Here is a 6236-nt window from a genome sequence, read left to right as displayed (position 1 = left end):
TAAAAACCAAAAAGTAAAAATACAAACAAATAAAAAATAAAAACACTGTAGATACTACTGTAATGCATAAGGATAATGAAGTGCGGGTAAAAAAGTATTTTCCCAACCTTTTAGCTTTTTTAATAATAATACTAATAATAATAATGTCTCTTCTTTTGTTTTTTCGAAAAGAAAAATATTGTTTAAATAAAAGATGTCGTGTCCAACTGGTTAAAGACTTAAAGTGATGGACATGAATTTCTTCTTCCCCACGCGTTCCAAATCCGATGCCGGTCCATATTTGCCTCTCTTTTTAGCTTTTTTTTTAAAAAAAAAAAAAAAATCTGTTTATGAATAATATATAAAAAAAATGTAAAACTTTTATTAAACACAGTAATTTTAAAGATTAACTGAGGTAGATATATGTAATTTATTTTAATATATTGTTAACAAAAAAAAAAAATCTTAAACCCCATAAAATTTTATATTGTTAACTAATGGCAATACTAAAAACAATTCTTTGCAATTTAAATATTATTTTTTATAAGTTAAATAATTATTCGTTGTTCGATCCTCATCAGGAAATAACCAGTCATTATCTAAATTCTAAGCCTCCCTCACCCCTTCCTCTCACATTGAACCCAACTTTTTTCAGATCAGATCAAATCAGACACCTCATCTCATTTCCTCAATTTAAGCAAAGACAAGGCGCTTCGGCCGTGAGCACAACCTTCGCCATCCTTCTCCTTTTCCGATCTCTGAAATTTACACAATACAGCTAGCAGCTTAAAGATATAACAAGGTACTTCCAAGATCTCATTTTGAATCTTGTTTTTTTTTTTTTGTCGTAATTTGAATCGAATATGAGCAACTCAATTTCGATTTCGGAATCGGATCAAAACCGACCCAAATCTTTAAACCGATCAAAGGAACCCAAAACCCATCTCCCGTATTCATCTTCTACAACACAATCTAAGCCTACGTGGGCAACCCAATAAGCCATCATGGACGCACCAACCGGCACCAGCCAGTCAATGGTCCGACCCGGTGGTTTGAAATGGACCCGCTTCTATGGTGGGAGATATAACTGGGAAGAGTTGGAATTCGGGTATCTCGGTTCGGTTCTGGTATTGGATTTGTTTGAAAAGAACCCTAATTTGTTTTTGTGATCTTGTTACTTCTGCTAGATTGGAAATACCAAGGGTAGCAGTATAGTAATGTTCCTCTCTGAAAAATGTTAATTAAAAGCTCATATTCGATGGGGAATTTGGCGCTGATTCTTTGCCGAAAACGAGTGGATCCACCGCCAGAGTGGTGGAGGTTGGGTTAGGTAATGATATTTGGGTGGTTATTCCAGTGATATAATAGAAATAGTGGTAATGCTAATGTTAGTGTTGGTGTTAATAAAAGTTCGAATCTTGGGGGGACGTCGATGAAGAAGTATGAGTGGTGGTGGAATTAGTGGAAGTAAGGACCCTTTTAGTTCTTTGGTTGATTTGAATGAATCAGAAACAAGGTAATATTAATTCGGCTAGTAAAGATAATAAGACCGTCTGCGCAATGCTACTGGTGATGCATTCGTGCATTTCAAAATGCTTCGAGTGCAAAAATCGGTTCCATCAGGTGGTGTTGTGCTAGCAATAAATGGTTTCAAGGGATCAAATACGAGTTCCAAGTCCAATATTGGATGACTTTGGAACGTTCAACAATAGCTTTCCTACTCAGAAGCAGCAGGCACCGGTTCAACCTTCAGTTGGTGATCCGCTTTGACATGTTCTTTCACACCTTCCTCGGGAAATGCTATCAACAGTATCTGGAGGATTTGGGAGGGCAGCCTTTGTCGGAAGTTAAGATGATTGGGATTGGATTCTGGCTTGGAGGGGGAAGCGTGAATGATTCTCATGGTGTAGCCACCACTGAGCTTGAAGGACTCCAGCTCCCTCCTGCTGGGTAACAGCTTCTGCAGCAAGAACAATCAAGGGCATTTGAAAAATCAAAAACAGGGGCAATATGCAGATGCCATCAAGTGGCTGTCTTGGGCTGTGGTACTTCTTGAGAAAACAGGTGATAAGGCTTCCACATGGAGGTTTTATCACCAGAGCTTCATGTTATAAAGAAGTTGGAGAGTATAAGAGGCAGTGGCTGATTGTTCAAAGGTATATCATTTCTTTTATTTTGCTCATTTGATTTAAGTTGTGGCCTTTTTGGTACATTCCTTCTGGTGATCGTTTTATGAGAGCTGTGTTTTCTTTATTGTAAACTATCTGCATTATTATTGAAAAATATTGAGTTTTAGGATAGCACTTCATATGGCGTGGCGCCTTCTGAGCATAGGATGACATGGCTATATTAGACTAACTTGGGAACTAAAGAATCAGCTACATGACTGTGTTGATGTTAGATCCCAAGAGAGAATCAATGTTAGAAAAGTGGAGCCCTTGATACACTGAGCTTTTGTCCCTGGGGTGGCACCTCTGATGAGTTAATTGCCTGTACTTGGGAGCCCTTCTCTTGTTTTAGACTCGACAGCAATTTTAGCGCTTAGTGCTCTGGATAACTAAACCCAAGTACCATGTAAATTATATAGAAGTATAATAAATAAATATGTCCTACAAGCAACTTAGCCATTGCATATTTGAAGACTAGCGAGCTTGCCCATGATGCAAGTAGGATCTTGCATTCCACAAAATGTAGACAATGCATTTGTTTTTCCTCTTCTGTGCTTGAGGTGCTTTTCCTGGCTTCCTATGATATTCACATTCGATTTTTCTTCTTGATCTACTAAAATTAAAGGTACTGTAAGATTTAAATCTTTACATAGTGCTCTTTTCTCTCTGCTGTGCAGGTGCTTGAACATGACTGAGAGGCGAAATGTATCTGCTTCTTGTACAGCGTGACACTCCTGTATGAGAGTATGGAAAAGTACAGGGCTCGGAGCAGAAGATCTGCGGGTTGTTCTGAAGATTGATCCTGCCAACAGGGTGCAAGGAGATAGTTAACTGGTTCACCGTTTGACCAAAATGGCAGAGATGAGCGTTGATTTCTGAAAATTTCACTTGTCATTTTGCCTTCGCTTCATATAGGTTACCTTTCCCCATTGCTAAATTTGTCGGGGAATGATGGCATTTTGCTTGAATACATATTTCAGTTGATACCAAATTGTTGCTTTAGCGTTTATGATGTATGCCGAATTCTTTTTTTTTTCTTTTTTTACTTTTTTGTGTACTGGAGATATCCTTACTTGATACTATCAAAAAGGTTTTGTATTTTGCAACTTTTTTTTGGGACAAGACATGTAGCGCCTCATTTTATCCCGTGTTATCATTTAAATTCCAAGATTTTGTTTGTTCATCTGATTTAAATGTTGGTTCGAGGTATACACCACTCTGTAATTCCTTATATTCAGTTACATAAAATCGTGGTTGATGATTCTTCATATGATAATATCATGTTCACTGTGTGTTTAGCAAGCATTGGAAGCGAGTGCTAATTAGTCAAAGAGATAAGAAGGTCAAGCTGTAGCATGGTGCATGGTGTTACACTTCTCACACATTGACTACCATGACTAAATTTCATAATCCCTCAAGAATTGACCATTTTAAATTTAAAATGCTCCTCCTGATCTCATACTGTAATTTCATGATTTAGTGTTTGGAACTGCATTTCAAATAGCATTTCACTAAATTTTAAAAATAAATTTTTGCTTGATTTTTTTTTTATATGTTTTTTGGATTGACAGTTTAATACATGATAATGTTAAAAATAATTTTTTTAAACATAAAATTATTATTTTAATACATTTTCAAATGAAAAATTTTTAAAAAAGTATTTACTACCATAGTCTATTAAACAATTTACAGGATGAACTTTTACAATTTAACTTGTCCTTTGTTTGGAATATAAGAAAATTGGCGTTCTGCATATTGATTTGTCACTGATGGTGTTAGCATAAGATAATTTTGCGTTTAAAGTCCTGTTATGGTGGTTTCTTGGAATTTCATTGATTAAAAATCATCTGGGATTAGGCTATTTTTTCCTAGTATTTATTTTTCTGGGATTAGTGACTTGCAGATTGAATCAATGTTGGACGCCATGACTCGTGCGGCAAATTGGATGGTGGTGTGCTTGCCAATCTTGCAAGTGCTGCATCTACTTGTCCCAGCAGCGCCTGCACCCAGTCGTCACTGCAATCTTGTGACTGCAGTAACAGATTCAGTTGCCGGAAAATCTGACGTAGGCTTTGTCACTCTATACCTGTTACATAGTTACAGGGCAAGCTAATCAGAATTGAACCTGTTCAATTAGTTACATAGTTACAGGGCAAGCTAATCAGAATTAACCTGTTCAATTATTTGTAGCAACCATGGGTTATCCAAGATCCAGAAAATGGATCTTCCTCTACTTGCTTGTCCGAAAAGGATGCGGGTGGTTAGTCAGACAAATAACAAGAAGCCTCTACACCGTTTTGTTCTTCCAGGCTCCTACCGTTGGGTTGCTGCCAAAAATGCTTATATGGTAAATGATGACATCTTCAAGACAATTTCTCTGGACTATAAAATTAAACCCTCTCTTTAGAGTGTCTGAAGATAGTATATTTCACGTCAATTAGATAAGAAAACAAACGTCATGATAACTTAACAAAGCTCTTGGGTTTGGATTAGAAATGTGTAATGCCTCACATTTGTCTATTATTAGGGCATGCATATTTTTCCGCATTTGAAAAAAAATATATATTAATTTTTTTGTTTTAAGTTAATTTTTTTAGTATTTTCATATTTTTTTGTGTATCTATACTTATTAAAAATATTTTTTAAAAAATAAAAAAATATATTTTAATTTATTTTAAGTAGCAAAACATTTTAAAAAACAAATATTACCGCTTCACAAATTGAATCGTGTATTTGTATTTAGGATTCTTTTATGCTACAACGGTTAAGCACGTTTTTTGAAACTGCTGCCTGCACTGCAAAAACATTCTTAAGGCTTAAGGCTTTAGGCGTATACCTTCCCCGAGAAATAAATTAATTAAAACCTTAGCTCAAAGAAGCTGCTTGTCTAAGGTTAGCAATGTCACAAATCATTTACGTTCTTGCAGCCTTTGATGAAGTAATACGTTACTTAACATCAGATTGTTTACCTGTAAAACATATGTGTTTTGGCAGGCCTTGATGATTGTAGCAAGGTCAAGTCCTGTTGCACTTTTCTAATCTCTCATTTCTTAGACACCAGTAACTTACCTAAATCCTTGACTGTTTGGCATCTGTCAACCAAAAATCTGTCGGAGAAGTTCCCATTCGATGTACTGACAAAGAGTACTCTGCTTCCTAACCGTCAAGAGTCCTGCAATTCTTCAAATGCTTGTCGAACCATGTTGTGTTTTTCTAATTGACAGCCCAGATTTCATCAAGCTTCATTTCTCTAATCTCCCAGTCGAAACTAGCACCAAATCATATGATGATGTTAAGCCATGCGGTTTTAATGTATGCGTAGAGCTGGACTCATTAAGATAAGTTCCCAGAGGAACGTCAATCGTGCCGCTTTTTGTGTCTTATGCAAGCAGCTTTGATCACTGGCAAAAATGGTAGTCGCTTACCATTTTCGCCTAGAAATATTATTGGTGATGTAGATGGTTGTTCCAATGGCCTGCTTGCTTTGTTTAGTATCAAGTCTGGCGTGGCTTCGTGGAATTCCATCAATCTAGAGAGCTCCAAATGTTGCCTAATTTTAATGGGGTGAATATGAAAGTATTGTGATAAGTGGATCTTGGTAAATTTGGATATTGATAATACAAAAATTACAAAAAAAAAAAAAAGATTCTAGCTGTTTAGATCTGGCCCAAATGGTGAGAATTTAAACTTAACTCCAACACCAACTCTGGTTTGTCCAACCCTGCCCTAGCACACTCTTGTGTGCATTTTTTCTAGTGTCCGAGAGTCCCTGTATAATTTTTTCTATGCACACAATTTTTTTTTATATTAGATGCAGACACTATTTTCTTTGATATTAACATTATTTACCATCAATATTTTCACCAATTAACATATATAACACACAACAATGCATGATACAACAAAACAAATGTAAGTCATAATGGCTAGCCAATGGTCGAAAACATCAAATTTCTCTACCAAGGATACATCTCATTTTCCTTTAAAATACAAAGTGCAAGATCTTAGTGTATAAATACAACTACCTAGTCACCAAGAAAAATTCAAACCCTATTTTGGCCATAAAAATAGCCATAAAATCTAGAAAGT

The sequence above is a fragment of the Populus alba genome, chromosome 10, assembly GCF_005239225.2.
Source record: "Populus alba chromosome 10, ASM523922v2, whole genome shotgun sequence".
Taxonomy (NCBI): Eukaryota; Viridiplantae; Streptophyta; class Magnoliopsida; order Malpighiales; family Salicaceae; genus Populus; species Populus alba.
The sequence above is the reverse complement of the archived record's forward strand: the minus strand, read 5'-3'. Positions refer to the sequence as shown.